The sequence below is a fragment of the Prionailurus bengalensis genome, chromosome D1 (genome assembly GCF_016509475.1).
Source record: "Prionailurus bengalensis isolate Pbe53 chromosome D1, Fcat_Pben_1.1_paternal_pri, whole genome shotgun sequence".
Classification (NCBI taxonomy): Eukaryota; Metazoa; Chordata; class Mammalia; order Carnivora; family Felidae; genus Prionailurus; species Prionailurus bengalensis.
In genome coordinates, this window is record NC_057346.1 from 111381324 (window position 1) to 111402460 (window position 21137).

Here is a 21137-nt window from a genome sequence, read left to right on the forward strand (position 1 = left end):
AGAGGGAGAAGGAGAAGGAGAATATCCCAAGCAGGCTCCGTGCTGTCCGCTGCTGTCCGCGCAGAGCCCAACTTGGGGCTCAGACTCATGAGCCGTGAGATCATGACCTGAGCCAAAATCGAGAGTCAGACGATTAACCGCCTGAGCCACTCAGGCGCCCCATGTTTTGATTTTTTTTTATAAATGAGTACTCTGTTCAGATCTTTTGACCATTAGGTTTCGATTTCCTTGGCTCCTCACCAGGCATTGTATAAACTCAAAAATTATCCCCTGGTGTTTTCAGTTTGCTCCCGTATTCTGAAAGGACTTCCCGTTCCTTTTTGATTCCTGTGCTTTATATCATTGTTCCTTTCTGGGCTCAATTTATGGTCCTCCCACCTCTGTAATTGAGAAATATGCTTATAAGAAGCTCCCCAAAACATATTTATGTCAGGTAAGTTTACTACATAATAATTGTTGGGTTACTTAATTTCTCTTAAATGTTTAGTTTTTATTTCTAGAGAAAGGGCACATGTGTACCCAAGCGGGGGAGGGGCAGGGCAGGGGGAAGGCAGAGTCCCAAGCAGGCCGTGAGCGGTCAGAGCCGAACCTGACACAGGGCTCTGTCTGATGAACCATGATGAGATCGTGACCGGAGCTGAAATCAAGAGTCAGATGCTTAACCGACTGAGTCACCCAGGTGCCGTGGGTTACGTAATGTCTTCATGTTAGTGCCCTCGATTGGAAAAGGAGTTGTGAGGGGAAAATGTGATTTGTTCAGCGACACTTTGGAGTGCCCGCAAAGTGCCAGGCACAAAAACGTTTAAGGACCACGTGGGTCACGATAGCCCCTCTGTGAACGGTGCGGCTGTTGCAGAAGCTTCGCGTGTAATGTGGGCTGTGTTTGTAGCACTCTGGGAGGCGACAAGTGGTAGAAAGAGGGGGGCGTTTCCAAGCCCCGCTGGCCTAGCCGCTCCCTGAGTTTGGGACCCGAGTCCCTTCCTTACTGCCTTTGCCTCCCAAATCTCCACGTGCAGGAAGTGACGTAACTTGCCACCGAGGAGTGTCGTGAGGTTCAAGTGAGGGTGTGCGAACACGTTTGGTGAAGTATAGACTCTGAAGTTTTTCGCGAACAACTTTTTCTTCCACCTCTCTTTGCAAATACAGATTTTATCATTCTTCTTCTAACAGCTTTGTTGGGACACAGTGCGCAGACCCGACGGTTCACACGCTTCAGCATACTGCTGATGTGGGTTTTTTTTAGCATAGTCACGGTGCGTACATGCTGTCACTGCTGTCATTCCGGAATAGTTTCATGACTTGAGAAAGAAACCCCGGGTTTTTCAGCAGCCACTCCCATTTCTCTCCCGTCCCCTTGGCCCTGCGACTACTAATCTCATTTCTGTCTCTCTGGGTTGGTCTATTCTGGACACTTCCTGTGGGTGGAATCGTACAGCGTGTGCTCTTTTGTGACTGGCCGCCTTCCCTTCGCTACGTGTCCAAGATTCGCACGTATGTCAGTCCTTTTGTTGTTGGTGTTGCTAAACACGCTATCGTGTGGAAACACCACATTTTATTTGTTCGTTACTCGGATGATGAGTATTTGAGTGTTTCTGCTTTTTGACTCTGGTGAATAATGCCGTGTGAACATTTGTGTGCACATTTTTCTGTGGACACACGCTCTCATTCCTCTTGGATACATACCCGGGAGTGGACCGGCTGGGTTACGAGGTAGTTCCGTATTTAAGAGGAAACTTTTGAAAAAACTGCCAGCGTGTTCTCCGGTGTGCCTGCCTCATTTCACACTCCCAGCAGTGTGTGAGAGTTTCAGTTTTCCCACATCTGTGTCACCTCTTGTGATTGTGTCTGTTTGATAGTAGCGTGTCAGTGTGGGTATTTGGTGGTATTGTGTGGTTCTGATTTGCATTTCCCTGATGGCCGATGACGTCGAGTACCTTTTTAGTGTGCCCGTTCACCATTTGTCTATCTTCTTTGGAGGTATGACTATTGAAATTATTTGCCAATTTTTAAACTGGGGTGCTTAGCTTTTTATTATTGAGTTATGACGTCCCTCTTAAGTATATGACTTGCGGATACTTTCATTCCGTAGATCATCTTTGCACGTTCTTGATGGTGTCATTGAAACACACACATTTTTACTTTGATGAAGCCCGGTTTATCTGTTTTTTTTCTTTTGTTTCTTATTTTTTGGTGTCATGTTTAAGAAGGCTTTGCCTAATCTTAGGTCACAAAGATTTATTGCTCTGTTTTTTCTAAGAGTTTTGTTTACATCGTTTTAAAGACTATTTTTAGGGCATTTTAAGGTCGCAGCAAAATTGAGGAGAAGGTCAGGGATTTCCCCTGTATCCGCTCTTCCCCCCACCTTTGCACACTAGCACAGCCTCTCTCGTTATCTGCATCCCAGAGTGGTACACTTGTTTGTTTTTTAATTTTTTTAATGTTTATTTATTTTTGAGAGGCGGGGGAGAGAGAGACATAGCACGAGCAGGGAAAGGGCAGGGAGACAGAGAAGGAGACACAGAATCCGAAGCAGGCTCCACGCTCCGAGCTGTCAGCACAGAGCCCGATGTGGGGCTCGAACCCACGAACCACGAGATCACGACCTGAGGCGAAGTCGGACGCTTAACCGACCGAGCCCCCCAGGCACCCCGTGAGATCATTTGTAACAACTGTATTTCATTGAATGGATAAAAGAAGCTTGGTGCAGATTCGATCGTTGGTGTTTACCATGGCATAGTTGGGTGCCGTGTGTTTGTGAGCGACTTGGATTATTTGTCCCGTGGTAGTCCCTAGGTGTCCTGTGTTCTCCGCATGTAGACATTTCTCTTTCCTGTTTTAAACTCCTGTGGACATTGTTACATACAAACCTTTTGCTCAGGATAAACACCTTACGATAAAGTCACAGAAGTAGAATAATTGGGTCAAAGAATGTGAAGAATTCAACACCTTTTGTTGTCTCTGACCAGAAAAAATATGCAAGTTTATACTTTTACCAGCAGTTCCAGCTACTTTTGTATTAAGAAACTTAAAAGTCTTTTTTACGAGGGGAAAGTTCTAACGTGCGAAACATAGAATAGTATCACGAACCCTCCTTTGCTGAGCGCCAGCAGCCGTACTGGACGCCGTTCCTGCCTCACTCCCTTCCTCACTTCTCTCCTGTATCGTTACTGTTTTAAAACTCTATTGAATTATAGTTCAGTAGACTAAAGAGACAGAAAAGGGCTCATATCAGAAGAAGTTTCCACAAGCTGAAACGCACCTGGGTAGTTGGCACCCCGGATGCCCCTTTGTTCCCGTCCAGTCGGTACCCTCCCTGCCGCAGGCACCGGTGTCCTCCCGTCTGCCCGAACTGATTAGTCTGCCCCGTTTTGTTCCTTAAATGAGTAGAACTTTACGGTATGTTCCCTTGTGTCTGAGTCCTTTCTCTTGGCGTCGTGTGTGAGGTTATCCGTCGTTACATGCAGTTGTCATTTGTTCTCGTTGCTCTGAAATTACTCTGTTGATGGACATCTAGATGGATGTCTGTTCGGGGCTGTGACAAATACTGCTGCCCTGAACATTCACGGTGTCTTTTTTTTTTTTTTTTTTTTTGGTGAACAGATACATGTATTTCTTTGGGGAATGTATCTGGGAGTAAAATTGCCAGGTCTTAGAGGCGTGCGTATATTTGGTCTTGGACGACTGTGGCTGCACCTCCTGAAGTACTCGTGGCGAGTGAAAGTGCAGTTATGCCAGCGGAGTGTCAGGCTTTCACTGCACGTCGTGTCCCGCAGCTCGCGTTGTCCGTGCTGTGCTTTGCAGCTACACTCCTGGCTGTGTAGTGATGTCTTAGGAGAGTTTGAATTTGCACCAGTGAAGTCAAGCACCTTTCCGTACTTCCGTTGGTCATTTGGCTCTCCTTCTTTTCTGCCCTTTTTGAAAAGTGCACTTATTACTTAGAGTGCAAGCACGTGTGTGCACTAGTGGGAGAGGGGCAGAGCGGGGGAGGGAGAGAGTCCCAAGCAGGCTCCACTGCTGTCCAGCATACGGCACGGAGCCCCAGGCGGGGCCCAGTCCCACGACTGACCATGGGATCGTGACCTGAGCCGCACTCAAGAGTCAGATGCTCAACTGACTGAGCCACCCAGGTGCCCCCTGGGATATCCTTTGTTACAAAGAGTATATTTTAAAGTTTTCATTCTTTTTTTTTTTTTCACTGCATTATTAGTTTTTCTTATCGTGTTAGCTCTCTGTTGTTGCACAACAAATTATCCTTAAACTTTTAGTGGCTCATAGCAACAAAAAAACCTTTAAATTCTTAATGTTTATTCATTTTTGAGAGAGATGGGGGGAGTGGGGCAGGGGCAGAGAGAGAGGGAGACAGAGAACCTGAAGCAGTCTCCAGACTCAAGCTGACAGCACAGAGCCTGACGTGGGGCTTGAACTCACAAAACTCAAAATCATGACCTGAGCCGAAGTCGGACGCTCAACTGACTGAGCCACCTAGACCCCCCCCCCCCCCAACAAAAAAACCTTTATTGTCTCAGTTTCTATAGAACATGAACTTGGGCAGTGTCTTGGCCCCCAGTCTGAAGGCTTGACTGCGGTGGGGAGTTCCATCCCAAGGTGGCTCATGCACATGCCCGGCAGGTTAGTCCTGGCTGTCGGTGGCAGGCCACGGTTCCTTTTCATGTGGGCTGGTGTCAGGGATCCTGTGGGTCCTGTCCTCAGGACATGGTGACCGACTCCCCCCACCCCACCAGCCCCCCGAGAATGATTTGAGGGAAAGAGCACCAAGTGGAAGCTATCATTTTTATGACCTCAGAAGTCACATGGCATTGAATTTTGCCGAGTTCTCTTTGTTAGAAGAGAGTCAAAGTGTCCCAGCTTGCCTTCAAGGGGAGGGGAGTTGGGCTCCGTTTTTTTTTTGAAAGGAGGAGTCTCACAATATTTGGACATACTTTCAAGCATGACACTTGGTGGGATTTCTTTCATGTTGGGTATGAGTTTTTCAGGAGATGTAAGTGTGGTGAATGTCTTCACCTGCTCGGTGGCTTTCCATTGTGTCGTTTGAGGAGGAGAAGTCATTTGGAATGTGATTCACGTTATTACTTTTCCCTTTATGGTTACTTCTTTCCATATTACTTGGAAGAAAATCCCCAAGTAATTATATTGTTTCTTGTGTAAATATGCCAGTATACATGTACTATCTTTCAAAGGAAAACACTTTCTTTTCCCCTTTGGCTGTTTAATCATACATAACATAACCACAAAATTCTCAGCTCTAGAAAGCAACCCCACACGGTAGTTGCTTAATGTTATCTAATACCCAGAGTGAAATTTCCACCTGTCTCATAGTATAAGTTTTTGGTACAGTGTTCTAATTTTGGCAAATCAGGATCCACATAAAGTCTACCAGTTTTAAAAAAATGGTAGATTACCCATTCATCACTTTTTTCGCCCTCTTGCCCTCTATTTGTGGAAGACCTGGGTTGTTTTGTGGGGTCCCCACAGTGTTCTGTGTCCTGTTCGCCGGTAGCTATGTCTCTGTTTGAGGGGTAAACTTTGTCGTACTCTCACTGGGGGTGCTTGTTTGGTCGTGATCTGTCTGTGGAGGCTGAATGAGGACCCAAATTTAAATTTTTAAAGGGCTTCCAACCTAAATCACATTGAAATTCGTTCAGGTCACAGTTGTTCTGTACTTCAAATGTAACGATCATTTGGATTGTCCTTTCTACCCTATCACTTTCTGGGTTTGTGAGGCCATCTGAGAGTGTGTTTTCTGTAGAATGACAACATACGACTGTAAAGCTTGTCAACGTGAGTGTATCCCACACCCTCTCCGTGGCTTGATAATGTTGCAGAGGGAATAACAAAACGAGTCCGGCTCTCGTTAACTAGACTTTGCGTGTTTATCCTTAACTTGCTTGCTTTGCCTTGTGCTGTCCGCCAACCTTCCTTCTCTTGTGGCTGATTTTTTGAGTTGTGATGACCAATGTTTTACTAGTTGATGACTCCTAATCTTCAAGTTATTTTTAGGCCAGCTTGAATTTCCAGTCTTCCCCAGTCTGTCTTTCCCTTCTAACAGAAATTTTGGCCATGAGAAATTAGAAAAATTAATGACGACATGATTAGAATGCACACTAAAGAAGTAAGTAATTATTTCTTAAGATGCGTGTGTACCTAAAGTTTAAACGTAGGGGCACCTGGGTGGCTCAGTCGGTTAAGCGTCCAACTCTTGATTTCAGCTCAGGTCATGAGCTCACGGTTCGTACGATCGAGCCCTACGTTGCATCAGGCCCTGTGTTGACAGCATGGAGCCTGCTTGGGATTCTCTCTCTCCCTCTCTCTGCCCCTCCCCTACTTGTGTTCTCTCCCTCTTTCTCAAAATAAATAAACATTTAAAAGAATAAAGTTTAAACATAGAAAATTTTCTTAATACCAAGTGTGTCGTACAAGTGTCATCCAACTCCCAAGTGAGAATTACACGTTTAATGTTTTGTTTTTAAGTGAGCTCGCATAAATGATACTGACTGCTGGCCATAATTCATTCGGCAAGCATCTCACTGCCAGATCCGTGCCAGGCCCAGCTCTTGCCATGCTGTGGTCATACATGGTTAGAAAAAGGTGGCCATGGTGCTGGTGCTCTCAGTGAAATGCTCAGGACAGTGTCTCAATGAATAGGATATAATGCAAGCTACATATGGAATCTTAACTTTTTTCAGTATGCAGTCAGCATAAAAATTACCAATGAGATATTTTCATTTCTGTCTTTTGTACCACGCCTTTGAAATCAAGTGTGCGTTTTAGGCTTACAGCACACCTCCGTCAAACCGTCTAGATTTCAAGTGCTCAGAAGCCGTACGTGGCTCCTGTGGTGGACCACATGGATCAGAATTATTGTTACCATGCTTCGCACGTAGTGGCAGGGGACACTGACGAGGAACCCAAATCCACGGTGGCTTAGACGGTCCAGAGGAGACCCAGGGAGATGGATCAGGAAGCTGTTTCTCTTCTCGTGGGGGAGGGGGCTGGTGGTGGCAGAAAATGGAGGCGGGGAGGTACTCAGAAGACGGAATTGGATGAATAGGATTGGGAGGGAAGAGAAGAGCCAGGGTGGTTTCCAGGCTCTGACTTTTACACCTGGGGCGTGCCTTTCCTGACACGGGGACGACACGGGGACGGAAAGGATTGATGGCCGGTCAGTGTTGGTGTATGGTGGACAGGCAGTTTTGGAGACACTGACTTTGGGGTGCTTGAGCCATCCGACAGGGAATGTCGGCCCGCAGTTGGGTGCCTGCGTTTGAAGTGCAGAGATGGTCTTCGGTTGTATAAAGTTGTATCTCAACTGTGTCTGTAGAGGCCTTTTTATTTTTATTTTATTTTATTTAAAAAAAATTTTTTTTAACGTTTTATTTATTTTTGAGACCGAGACAGAGCATGAACGGGGGAGGGGCAGAGAGAGAGGGAGACACAGAATCGGAAGCAGGCTCCGGGCTCTGAGCCCTCAGCCCAGAGCCCGACGCGGGGCTCGAACTCACGGACCGCGAGATCGTGACCTGAGCTGAAGTCGGGCGCTTAACCGACTGAGCCACCCAGGCGCCCCTGTAGAGGCCTTTTTAAAACTCACTGAAATGGCTTCATTTAGTCAACAAGACTTTTTTTTGAAAGTGTCCCGGGCCTTGTTGTGGTCGCTGGGGGGACAGCGCGAATAGAACAAGTGTGAGCGGACACCCCAGCTAATACGGTCAGGTCAGCTTGGGAGAGCGTAGTAGGTAGCGGGCACCGCCCGGACCCTGCGGCCTGCACCGCGGTCGGTCGTGTGGGAGGGGAAGGGAGGGGAGGACGGGAGCCCCGGCTAGGGAGACTGAAGAAGCCAGGGAGGAAACCGGGAGCCTAATACCAAAGAAGGCGAGTGAGGAGAATGTTCTAATGAGGAGGGGCTGCTGGTCAGCTGTATTGAAAGCTGCCGAGGGCGAGTTCGAGATGAGGACAGAAGGAGTTGCATTTGGACTTAGCCCCATCTGGAGGTCACTGGTGACTGGAAAGAGCAGTTTCAGTTGAGTGGCACAGATAGACACCGGATCGGAATGAGTTGAAGAGATTGGAATGCGGTCGGACAGAGGGCTCGTTTTCTGCCTTGTAAGTCACCACTACAAGTCACGGAGAAGGCCGGCCCCGGTGGAAACATGGACAAGGGATGTAAACAGACAGTTGGCTGAAGAGCGGAGTGTAAATGGCTCTCAGACGTACGAACGGTGCGCGTCAGGGCCAGGGTGTGGGGACACGGCGCGCCTGCATTGCTGGTGGCCCTTCGGATGACACGGCCTCCGGGGGAGCCGTTTGCCCGTGTGCGTCTGGTTAGAAACACACGTTTGATCCGACAGCTCCACTCCTGGGAGCCCCGGCGTTGTTTCATAATAGGAAAAATGAAAACTAAACGGTCATCAGTCGTGGCCTAGTGAAAGCAACTGCGATACAGAGGAAAGTCTGTCCGGTAAAACATTTTACTCTGTGAGAAAGAAGAATTTGGTTTTGTTTTTTCCTACCGTGCTATAAACCAAACTCTTTGAGAGGGGTTTTCCCCCCCTTCTTAAGGATGGAGAAAAATATGAGGTCTGGTACAGGCCACAGAAGCTTTTTGTAAATGTGCCTTTGAAGAGCTGTGTTAAGGTTTTCATTCTGCCTTGAGCTTCTGCCTATTAACTCATTTCACGCAAGTTGTGAATCTAAATCCTGTTCTCCAGATACCTGTCGGGATTCTTTTCGGAGGACCCTGTCTTGTTTTATATACGTACTGGGTTGTATACCACAGGAAAGGTGGGTGTGGGGTATCTTACAAGCTTCGTGGATGAATTCACACTCCAGTTTACCTTACGACACCTACAAATAACCACAACTCCTATCAAAAGGGCATCTGGTTGTACTGGGTTTGGGTCCTTGACAAAGCAGGCCTATGGTACCGTTGGAGAACGCTGAAGGTGGCACTGGGGATTATAACCTGACGTAGGAGGAAGAGTTTCTTGGTCCACTTTTTATGGGAGAGAGGGACCGTACACACCTTTGTGAGCCCTCTGTTCCCCTGGCCTTTCTGCAGTTTGGCCTTCCTTGGAGGGGATGTGTCCATATGTGGACTTAAAGTGAAACGAAAGTACTGGACACAGACCAAATCAGTTTCCTAGCAGAATACAGTGATACTGTACAACTATAAATTCTGTTACCGGGACTCTATACTTTAAGATCTTGCTGAAATTCACTGAATTTCTTAAGAGTTTGACTATGGTTACTCCTTGGTTCCTTTTTCTTCATCTCTTTGAATCTCCTGGTTTCACTTAGATTTTACATTTCATTTTCTAGAAGGTTAGGATTTGAAGCATCATAAGTGATAGTTTAGTCTGATCTTCTCATTTTACAGATAAGGTAAGTTTAGAGAGAAGAATTCTTGCCCAGAGGTTGACTGAACCAAATCCGTGCTCTCTTTTAAGTCTTCCCCATCATTTGGTGGCGTGGGGCATACAGTATGGCCTCTCTCTGCGCATCCCCGGGCCGAAGTACCTTGCCGTGATTTGGAGGGAGGTGTGGCTTTAGTTGCGTTGCCGCGGTTCTAACGAAGATCATTTATACGCTGCGCTAAATTATTTACAGTCACAGAGATAATCTAGTTGAACTTTTTAAAATGTTTATTTAGTTAGAGAGAGAGACACACACATGAGTGTGCGCACCTGGGTGGGGCAGAGAGAGGGAGAGAGACAATCCCATTCTTGGGTTGAGTTCTCAATGGACAAATTCTTCCACTTTCATGGTGCTTAGCACATTTTCCAATCTCTGTACTTTTATTTAACTTACTAATCACTTGGTTACCAAGATGTCCTGCAAAAAGTTTTGATGTGTTTCTTGCCGTTGTATCCTGGATTATGGAAATCTCAGCTTTTACATCAAATTAAACTTGATGGTTTATCGTGGCTGAGCCACTTGCTGGCGATTGAGATCGTGTCGCCTTGCATACCATTGCTCTCATCTTATAGGCAGAGTTGGGGCTTTCCTTCGGATGCTAATTTACTAATTTATGACTTGGCTCCATTTTAATAGCAACTTAGATTGGGTTGGCTTCATGCATGACTGCAGTGATTTGAGTATCCCATAAGGTGCATAGCCAGACGATGATGTAATCTAATCAGGTGCCAAAGTTTTTACCTAAAGTACTTTACATATGTGATTGTGTTTTTAAAAAGTGATAGTATGGATTTACTGTGGATGTCTTATACTTCAGTAAAGACTTTTTTTTTTTTTTTTGCGTTCTTGGTATGGTGATTTCTCATTAATGATTGTTTTTAAGTTTATTTGGAGAGAGAGCGAGAGCGTGTGTGTGTGCGAGTGGGGGAGGGACAGAGAGGGAGAGGGAGAGAGAGAATCCCAAGCAGGCTCCTCACTGTGCAGAGCCTGACATGGAGCTTGATCTTACAAACCATGAGATCTTAACCTGAGCCAAAATCAAGGGCCGGACGCTTAACCGAATGAGCCACCCAGGTTCCCCATGATTAATGATTTAGAAGCCTTGGTATTCTTGCCACGGCTTGTATTAAAATGATTGGCATTTCTGAAATTAGCTGAGTTACATGTATATGTGTATATTTAAGTATAAATATTGAAATACTAAGTATAAATATTTACATGCAAATATATCTTTAAATTTTGTTGAAAGATACCTTTGGGGGTGCCTGCATGGCTCAGTCGGTTAAGCGTCCAACCCTTGATTTAGGCTCAGGTCAGGATTTCACGGTTTGTGAGTTTGAGCCCTGCATCAGGCTCTGCGCTGACTCTGTGCTGACAGCGTGGAGCCTGCTTGGAATTCTCTCTCTCCTGGTCTCTCTCTGCCCCACCCCTCTCAAAAAAACCAACCAACAAACAAACAAAAACCCCACACTTAATTGTTGCACTAAGACCACCACAAGACTGGAGTCATGGGTTAGATAATTATATATTAAGAAAAAGAAAGAAAGAAAGATGCCTCTGAAGTCATCCAAATTATTTAGTTAGGTGATTTCTCCCAGTTATGAGTTGTTCGTTCATTTTTGATGATTTTTGCATTCAAGTTTTTGTGGATTTTTAAAATTATTATTCACACTGTGCCAGGCATTGAGGATGAGATGATGGACAAGGCCTCAAAGATGGATTATCTTCCCATCTCATACTCCCTCTCTTTGAACTTGGGTGTTTTGAAAAACGTGTGTGAGAATGAATACTTACGGAAGTGAGGGGAAGACCCATGTTAAAATTTTACTCTGATCGAGCTGGCCTACTTTGGAGCTTCCTGATGTTGCTAAGAAGTCATCAAGTGACTTGCTTTTATGTGATCAGGCTGGGTCGCCTCTCTGTACTTGAGAAGGTGTTTTGTTTGTGCGTGACGTAGGATATAAGGAGAACATGCTTTCTCGTATGTTCTGCAGTAGCTGTGACTTCCTCTTGTGGATTTGCATCAGTGGGGAATATCTTGGAATCTATAGTAAAAATTCATGTGACAGCATAGAGAGATTTTCATTGGCTTTTTTCCTAAGGTGAGCTTAAAAAAACAAAACCTAGTTCACATAAGGGTTGTTTTGGAGTAAGTCCTTCCTTATTATCCTCAACTGTAAAATAGGAATTAATACCCAAGAGAGTGGAAAATGCTTGCATAATGCTAGCACAAAGGATTTGTAAGGGTAGATGTTCATTGTTGCTGTTCTCAAATTCTGTGACTAAGCGAGTACGTATTTAGACACTGTTGAGTTGAGAGTCTGGTTTTTTTCACTGTCTTAGGCTCAACCAGTCCTCATTTCTGACTGGCAATTTTATAGCTATATGGTTCTTGAATTCCCCTTCTTGGCCTTGGTCAGAGTCAGTAATACTGAAAAGAGGAGATGCTCAGTGATAGAGCTATTGGCCATTGAAGAAAATGGGGCTCCTTCAAAGAATGGTTGGCGAAAATAAATATAAAAGTGTACTATCTCTTTCTTAAGTCTTGGTTTCCTGTTTTGAAGGGGGCCCTCTGGATCCATTTCCTCTGAGAGAAGAATCTAACGATACCCATTTCTATAGACTGAGCGTCGGTGTCCCCCCTCAAGGTCCGTGTGTTGAAATCTAATCCTTACACATCCTCGGTGTGATGCTGTTGGGAGGTGGTTAGACCATTCGGGTGGAGCCTTTATGAAGGGGGTTTAAAAACCCACCCCGGAGGTTTGCCGGCCCCCTCCTGCTGAGCGAGTACACAGCGAACAAGACCACTGCCTGTGAACCGTGAAGCGGGTCCTCACCAGACGCCGAGATGTTGGGCTTTCCCAGCCTCTAGAACTGTAAGAACTGAATTTCTGTTGTTACCAGCCGCCCAGTGTGGTGTTCTGCAGTGGCCTCAGTAGACTAGGACGTCAGCCGCTAGAGTGCACGTTGTAGCGGTCACTAGCAAACCCCTGCTTTTCCTCCTTCAGCCCCGCAACACCGTGCTGCTGTTCCGCGCTTCCGTACTCTCAAGAGCGCTTTGGCCAGGCCCTTCTCATCTTCGCCCTTTAGCTACGATGTAAACCTTGGGGTTTCCTGTAAGTTAAACACCTGGGGAGAGTTGCCCCTTGTTGAGAAGGAAGTACCTGTCATCATCCTCGTGGATTGTCCTCGTGGACATCCTTCGTGTGTGTATCTTTAATCTTTTTTTTAAATGTTTATTTGTTTTTGAGAGAGAGAGAGAGAGACAGTGCATGAGCAGGGAGGGACACACACACACACACAGAGACAGAGAGAGAGAGAGAGAGAGAGAGAGAGAGAGAGAGAGAGAGAGAGAGGCAGACCCAGAATCTGAAGCAGGCTCCAGGCTCTGAGCCGTCAGCACAGAGCCCGACAGGGGGGCTCAAACCCATGAACCGCGAGATCATGACCTGAGCCGAAGTCAGATGCCCTGCCACTGGCACCATATCTAAAGCCTAGATTACTTTGTTTTTATAGCAGATTCATAAATTACTGAAGCAGGAAGAACATATAGAGTTTATTAGTGCAACTCGTTATTTCATAGATGAAGAAATGGGTACTCAGGTTAGAGGACTTAGTTTCATAGCTAGTGAGTTGCTGTTGTTAAAGCTCTCTGGTCTCAACATTTAAAAGCCTTTCCCAGTTAAGCATTCTTCTTAAAAATTTATTAAAAAAATTTTTTTTGTCAGTGTTTTACACATCCACAGTTAAGAGTGAGCTAGTTCTGGGAGGTTGGATAAGAAAAACAGCTTTATTTAGCCTCCCCACCCTCTTTTCCCTTTTCCTGAAGGCAGCTTGTAGTTCTTTGAATTCTTCTGGCCAATTAAAACATGTATTTACCTCCATATGTCTGAAGAACATATTTGAAGAGTTCATATTTGCTTACTTGTATGCTAATTTGTTTTTGGTTTTAAGCATATCTATTGATTTCCTGCTGTGAAAACATACGGAATAAGGATTAGCTTTCTCCTCTCCCCTCCCCACAGTCTGTCTTCTCCATCTTTCCTTGATAATTTTATTACAATTTTGGTTAAATCAGTAGTTTTAACATTATGACCCTGTGTGCTCTTTAATGTTAAGTGGTAAATCACAAATATTTTTCCTTTCCTAAAAATTTTTTGGTTTTCCCAGAAATAGTATCATTTCCCCCTCTAAAATTTTATGTTTGTTTGTGTTTTTTTTTTTAATGTTTATTTATTTTTAAGAGACAGAGAGACAGAGTGAGTGGGGAAGAGGCAGAGAAAGAGGGAGATAAAGAATCCAAAGCAGGCTCCAGGCTCCAAGCTGTCAGCACAGAGCCTGATGATGCGGGGCTCAAATCCACCAGCTGTGAGATCAATACCTGAGCCGAAGTCGGATGCTTAACTGACTGAGCCACCCAGGCACCCCTGTTTGTTTATATGTAATCTCTCCACCCAGCGTGGGACTTAAACTCACGACCCCAAGATCAAGAGTCACATGCTGTACCAACTGAACCAGCCAGGCTCCCATCACTTTTTAATTTTTTATTTTTTGAGAGAGAGTATAGTGCACAAACTGCGGAGAAAGGGTATAAGGAGAGAGAGAGAGAGAGAATATCTTAAGTAGGCTCCCGCCTCCCATGACCCTGCAGTCATGACCTGAGCCACAATCAAGAGTTGTACGCTCAACCGACTGAGCCACCCAGATGCCCCACCATCACTTTTCTAAGAAGCTATTAATGCACTGTTTTAGCCTCAGACTTTTAGTCAGTTACGTGTTCAGCAAGTATTCCATCAGCCTTATCTTTTCGAGGAAATCTTTCCCCGCTCCAGCCTGCCCTGCTTGCCCTCCCTGCAGGGAGCACAGTTGTCTGCCAGGATCCCAGGGGTTCTCTCCGCCTCTCTCCTGCCTTGACTCTCTTGTTCTTGTATTCTGTGTTGTCTTCTTTATGGCTGTCCCTCTTGTGTCAGTGGAGCACAGTCTCTGCACGGTAGCTTTCTGTGAATAAATCGTGTAGGAGGTAGATCTTTTGACTCGTTTTTCTGTGTACTCTTGGTTGATAGTTTGGCTGCGTATAGACTCCCGGGTCAGAAATCATTTTCCTTCTGTGTTAGTCTGTTAATTATTCTCTGTGCCCTTTTAAATAGTATCCTGTGTTTTTTGTGGTTTTTTTTCCCCCAATGGATGTATTATCCATCTGAGGACACATTTTTTTTTTTTTTTTTTTTATTCTCTCTTCCTTGTATAGTCTTTACTCCAGCTTGTATTTTTCTGTTTGTTTTGCCCTTGACTTTTCATGCTAGAGGATTTCCTGAGATGTCTGGCAATCTTTGGTTTTCCTTCATATTTAAAAGTCAGGGATACACATAGCACACACAGTTGAATTATATGGAACCGCCGTCTTTCCCAGCTTTGTCCTTGGCTCTCAGATCTTCATTTCTGCATTACATTCTCCACTAAAAGAACCAGGGCTCCTTGGAAGATGGATGATTTTAGAGCTGGGACAGAGAACGTTCAGGATGAATCTCGAACATGTTGTTATGCCAGGAAATAAGGAAGTGCTCAAAAAGCATGGAAAGCACGTGGGAGTCTGCTTGAAGGGATTCTCACTGGCTGAATCTGGGACGACTTGAGTATCAGAGTGGATAATGGCATTAATAAGTAAAATAAGAACCTATGAGTCCACACTGTTAACAGAATAAAGATGAGTGGGGAGAAGGAGGCCCACCTTCCTGAAGTTAGAATGTCATCTGATGAAGGAATAGTAGACTTTCAAGAAAACACCGCTTTATAACTAACCATCAGAGTAACAGTTGATTCAGACAAAAATTGCCAGTGGGTAGTAAAACTACTGAGTGAGTGTTTGAAGGGCATAATCTCAAAATATCTTCCCACGGATTACTTACCAATTGATTACTTGGGAGAAAACGGTTATTTTACAGTGGAGAAATATGGCACATATCGTCTTAACCGGGTGATCAGAGTGGTCACCAGTAAAGGGACAGGTTGACATCTGCCTTATGTGATACTCTGGGAAAAGCAAAACTTCATTCATTCCCGCCAGAAATGCATACCCTGTGGTCTTCAAAAAGATAAAAAAATGAAAGACTAAGAAATGCTGGCGGGCCGTTTCAGACAGGAGTGGAAGGAAATGTGACATACGATCCTGAGTGGAGGGGAGGGAAGATTGCCACGAACGACATCATAAAACCATTGGCAGGATTAGAAAGTGAACTATTTACTCCACAGTCAACGGGTACTGTGTTCTTGACTGTGACATACGTACTGTGCTTGTGTGACTTACTATCCTCGTTCTTACGAAATGCACAGTGGCGTGTTTGCGGAAAGGTCCACGAAACCTTTGCAGAAAGGTCTCAAACAGTTGGGATGTTCGCGGAGAGGGAGTGGAGCGTTCAAGCAAAAGTGACCCAGTGGTCACTTGTGAGACTAGTGGAGGCTCGCTGAGAGTCTCGTACTGCTCTTGCAACTGTCCTGCAAATTTGCGATAAAAAGGGTTTTTAAAACAACATTTGGTTTTAACGGTAGTAGATTGGAGGCTCCCATCACAAGAGGGGTGCGTTGGCTACGAACTTCCCAGCACAGTGACTAGTAGCGCTCCTTGGTTGGGAAGTGCCCAGTGTCTTGGTGCTTTCAGGTTCTTTTCTTTCTCAGGTTCCGTTAGCTCCGAAGACTGTTGGCGCCCAGTAAGAGAATCCGGCTGGGGCTGGGGTGGGCAGTGGGGCGTGCCTGTGTCTCCGCATTTGTTCTGCAGGTCCCACAGCCTTTCTGTTGTCAGCGTGGCAAGCTGTCCCCAGCTGTGCCCAGCTGAACCAGGGTCTCCCAGTTCAGAGGCCTGCCTCCTGGGGCTGGCAGGGGTGGGACAGAGGGTGAGGATGTTTAGGGATCTGAGTATTCAGGGAATAATCTCTTCAGGCAGCACTCCTTCTGCTCCCTTCCAACACCCCTCCAATTCTGTTGCCTTCTCCTGGTCCTTGTAGATTGTGCCTTTGAAAAACAAGGCAAAACAACCGAGGTACTCTTTTTACTGTTGATCTAGAGGCATTTCAACGTGCATTCAGTATACGCTCTTTACTCAGAGTTCCGCTGCTCCGCTCGGACACTGGCCCGTTCTGTCTTCCATCGTCTGGTCCTGTTTCTCATGTTCTCCCACCTTAGAATAACCAACTGTATTTCTTGCCATCAGTAGTATAGACCTCACTCCCTTTCCTAATTAGCCTAAGTGAAAAGAGTAGGAGCAATTATGCAAAGACCGTATTCCAGAAAAGTGGATCAAGTCTCAGCACACTTGTTCCTATTTAATAAGCACTCAGGTTCATAATGCTCGGGAGTACATTTGACAGCGGGTTTTTTCTTTTGGCTTCCTGGATGGGCGTGTGGGGCAGGGTGAGGCCGGCAGGTTGTCCAGCTCTGCTGGGAGCCTGTGATCCGCCCACAAGCAGGAGAGGTGGGTGGTCTTGGCTCCTGGAAAAGATGATTGTGGATTCGTTTTGAGGGTCCTGCGGCCACTCAAATTAAACGCTAAAGAGTGTGTGTGTGTGCACGTGCACGCACGCGTGCGCACACAAATCCTGTGGAGCACATAAGTACATCAGATTTTTATGTTCTTTTCATTTTAACCTGGGTTTCTTACTGTTTTGTTTCATTCATTTTATCAAGCAGTTAGCATTGTTTCTATTTATTACTTGACGGAAAACATTGACCTGAGTGTAGTGTGTTTTATGGAAGAAAGGTTATCACATGAACAGCATTTTTTGTGAAATGCCTTGTAGACTGCATTCTTACAAGATTTCTCATTAGCATATTGTCCATAGTTTGAGTCTTTTTTTCCTGCAGTGTTAAGTTATAAATGAAGTGCCTTGGAAGACAGTTTATAGTCCTTTCATGTGTAGTATTTGATTCATTGACATTAGAATTTGGCTGTAACGCCAGTACTTCAGTGACTTCAATATTCTGCTTACATTTCCTGGTAAACATTATGTTTTAACGTATTACATGGGGCTACTTGAGGGCATTTAGAGGGAGATACTTTGAAAATCTGCTTTAAAATTTTTATTTTATTACTGTTTTTATTATTTAATTTTATTACTATATTTTTAAGTTTATTTATTTTGAGAGAGAGACAGCGTGAGCAGGGAAGGAGTAGAGAGAGGGAGGGAGGGAGAGAGGGAGAGGGAGAGGGAGAGGGGGGGAGAGAGAGAGAGAGAAGATGAGAGAATCCCAAGCAGGCTCTGCACAGGGTCCATCGCAGGGCTAGAAGTCACGAAACTGAGATCGTGACCTAAGCTGAAACCAAGTCAGACACTTGACCATCTGAGTCACCCAGCCACCCCCGAATTTGCTTTCAGTATTTTAAAGTATGGTGCCATTACTTAGCTCTGTGTTGGATAAGAATATTATTGATGTTTTCATAAGATGACGATAATACATATGTTCTTTGTTATTTGTTCACAGATGGTGACATTACGGTGTCTCTGTTTCTGGGTTGTTGTTTAGTGTAGGTTAAAAGCTGAGGCAGGGGGACGACAGTGCCTTTTTCCCCTGTTTTCCCACAGAAAAATTGCAGTTAACTAGAACTTTTCAATTTTCTGAGGTGTAGTTCTATGTGAATCAGGACCCTGAAACAGTATCTTTACTGACAGCTGTCATCAGACCCAGACAGAACACGCTGTGATCATATGCTCTTTTTTTCTTTACAGAAGAGCTTCTGTTTTGCTTCCACGTCCCACTTTACTCCTGCTAATCTGCTAATGCAGTAAATTTGAAGACAACTGTTACCAGGATAACCTGTAATGGGCAAGGAGCCACAGAGAAGAAAACCTTTCTTTTAATTTTTAAACTTGGTTTGAAAGGTAAGACCATTGAGATCATCAGGCGTTTTCTTCCATGAGTTGCATCAAGGAGAGCAGTGTTCTGTTGGGAGACCCTGGAGCCTAGAACAACCAGGGCTAGACCAGGTACAGTGTGGTTCTGTGGCACTGGGGTGTTTTTAGGAAGTTAAATAGCAGCCTTTGTAGTTTGCTCTGGTATGTTTTGGAATGTGCAGTACCCACGGGATTCCTAGTTTCCTAGGGGGGGTTAATCTGGGCCCCAAGGAGCAGCCAGGCCTAGCAAGCTGGAGTAGCACTCAGAGAAAGACTGCTCGTAGATGCCCAGCTGCTGCTCCCACATTACCTGCGAGAGAGGGAGTGTGTGTGTGTGTGAGAGAGAGAGAGAGAGAGAGGGAGAGAGAGAGAAATTGAGATTATTTTGTTTTTATTTTACACCAGCCACAGGACATCTCTGGTTTTTAGTCAGCCGTCTGACTCCTTGTGAGTCCTAATTACTGTCATTTTGGAACTCTTCACTGAAAGTTTTTATTAAAGACCAGAGGTTGACTTGGCATATTTGACTTTTTGCTCAGTTGGCACTTCAGAAAATGGCCCAGTAGGGTCTTTTGGGGGACATGACGTATTTTTAATCCATTTTCATTTGCTCCATTGCATTTTTTTTTAAAGAACTTTTTTTTTAACGTTTATTTATTTTTGAGAGACAGAGAGAGACAGGGCATGAGCGGGGGAAGAGGAGAGAGAGAGGGAAACACAGAATCTGCAGCAGGCTCCAGGCTCCGCGCTGTCAGCACAGAGCCCGACGCGGGGCTCCGACTCACAGAGTGTGAGATCATGACCTGAGCCGAAGTCGGACGCTCAACCGACGGAGCCACCCAGACACCCCTTGCTCCATTGTATCTTGAGGAGAAGGTGGGCATAACCATTTAATTGGCTACGTTTCAGGCTTCGTCATCTCAGGAGACAGTGTAGTTACTCTGTTGTAGCAGGGTCTCTGCCCCTGATCCCCAGGGCTGTCTTTCCTTCAGCCCCTCCTGAATGACCCTCCTCCAACCTCCGGCCTCCCTCTGTGCTTACACAGTGAAGCTGCAACTCCTGGGCCTGATATTTAGGGTTCTTATTTCTCCAGCTTTTCCCCCCGTATTATTCTGTAAAACTCCTCATAGAGAGGATTCTCTCCTAAGTGTTCATTCACCTCTTGGCACCTTTTCTCCTCAGGCTTTTTTTTCTTAAGGGGAGGGAGTGTGTTCTGGGGCCCAGCCCTTCCCTTTCTCTGCCTGGGGCTACATTCTGACCTTGTGGGTAAAGTCTTTTCCGCTTCTGACTGCGGGAAGAATTCAGCCCATGTCGAGGGTTCAGATTTGAGAAGGTCAGGGCCACGTAGTTTAACAAGCTGTGGTCCGACCATCGGGCCGATTCACAATAAAAAAGATCATTTGTGACGCACGTGAGCTGTCGTCTTGCCCTTTTCAGCAGCTGGGTCAGAGCCGGGGGTGACAGGAAGAGGGCACTAGTTTTAGGACCACGGAGCCCTCCAGCTTGAATCCAGCTGGTTATTTTAGAGGCTGAACATCCTTTTATGTTTATCGGACCCTTGTCTGTTTGTAAATTGTAACAATCGTCTGCTTTTCTGTTGTGATACCAGAGTTTCAAGAGTGATTTCTGGAAGTGTTTCTATGATACTACACATATTAGCCTGTTAAAAATTGAGATATAATTAACATATAACGTGAGTTTTAGGCGTACAACGTGATGACTTGGTATTTGTGTACATAGTGAAATGATCAGCACAGTTAGTTTAGTTGACTTCTGTCACCACACAGTTACATGTTTTTCTTGTAATGGGAACTTTTAAGATCTCATGTAGCAACTTTCAAATCGATAATACAGGATTATTAACTGTAGCCACCATGCTGTACCTTACATCTCGTGACTTACTTATTTTATAACTTGAAATCTGTACCTTTTAACCTCCTTTACCCATTCTGTCCATCCCCCATCATAGGGTTTTACTATTAGTCTGTGTGTTTGATCCTCCTTTTTCTAGGGCTCCACTCGCTTTCTACCTTTTTTGTCAAACTTTTCTGTGTTGTTCCAGTTCCTCTGTGGCCACTCCTTTGTGAACTCTTAGAATATCTCATTAAATTATTTTAGGATTGTTTTTTCTCTTTGAGCAGATTTAAACATGCCGGGAGCAAGGAGTTTTGACTTCTGCTTTGTATCTAGTACTTTTTAGATGGTAGGTATCATTCACTATTTAGTGGTAGGAGCTAAAATTTTAGAGCCATTTCTCACGGTAACATTTTAAAAACTGTCTACCTCTCTTTCTCGCTCTCTTTTTTAATTTTGTTTTTCTTTGCTGACAAAGACTCTTAGCCGTTTCAGCTTGTAGAACGCTTCTTACCGTTAGCTGTGTTCCTCCCGTTTCTTTTTTCACTCCCTCTGCTCATCAGATGCTGTCTGATGCCGGGTGAACTCTTCTCTTAAGAAGTTACTCATTAGTCTCCAGGAGGCCTAGAATCAGTGCCAGGTGGCTGAGCAGGATTTCCAAAGAGGAACAGCGCTGTAAGTATAGGCTTCTTTAGACCAGGGGTAGCGAGGCCCAGAGAGGAAATATCGCAGGTTTTGTAGACCAAGAGGCAAAGAAGAGGATATTATAAAGTGTCTGTACAATAAGAGAGCAGATTTTCACAGATCTTACTGATGGAATTAAAAATGGAAAAATATTGGAGTTCCGTTTTCTGTAATACCGATCTGCTGATGAGAAGGACGGGATTCTCTTTCCGGAGGGGATGACATTTTCACCGAAATGGTGTTCAGAGCCACGGCTCGCCTCTCAGACTCTACCGCACGTCTTCA

The 21137-nt window shown here is 45.1% G+C and overlaps 1 protein-coding gene across 30 annotated transcripts in view; it reads left to right on the plus strand.

The window, feature by feature from the left end:
• PPP6R3 (protein phosphatase 6 regulatory subunit 3) overlaps positions 1 to 21137 on the plus strand; it is a 136520-nt gene that overhangs the window by 25744 nt on the left and 89639 nt on the right. For 25 of the 30 annotated variants that reach the window (XM_043581887.1, XM_043581888.1, XM_043581889.1 and 22 more), the window contains exon 2: positions 18150 to 18302. The gene's annotated coding sequence lies outside the window, so the exon portion shown is untranslated. Of the gene's footprint in view, positions 1 to 18149; positions 18408 to 20731; positions 20844 to 21137 lie in introns of those variants that run through there. The other 5 variants (XM_043581909.1, XM_043581905.1, XM_043581908.1 and 2 more) reach the window with 3 other exon arrangements.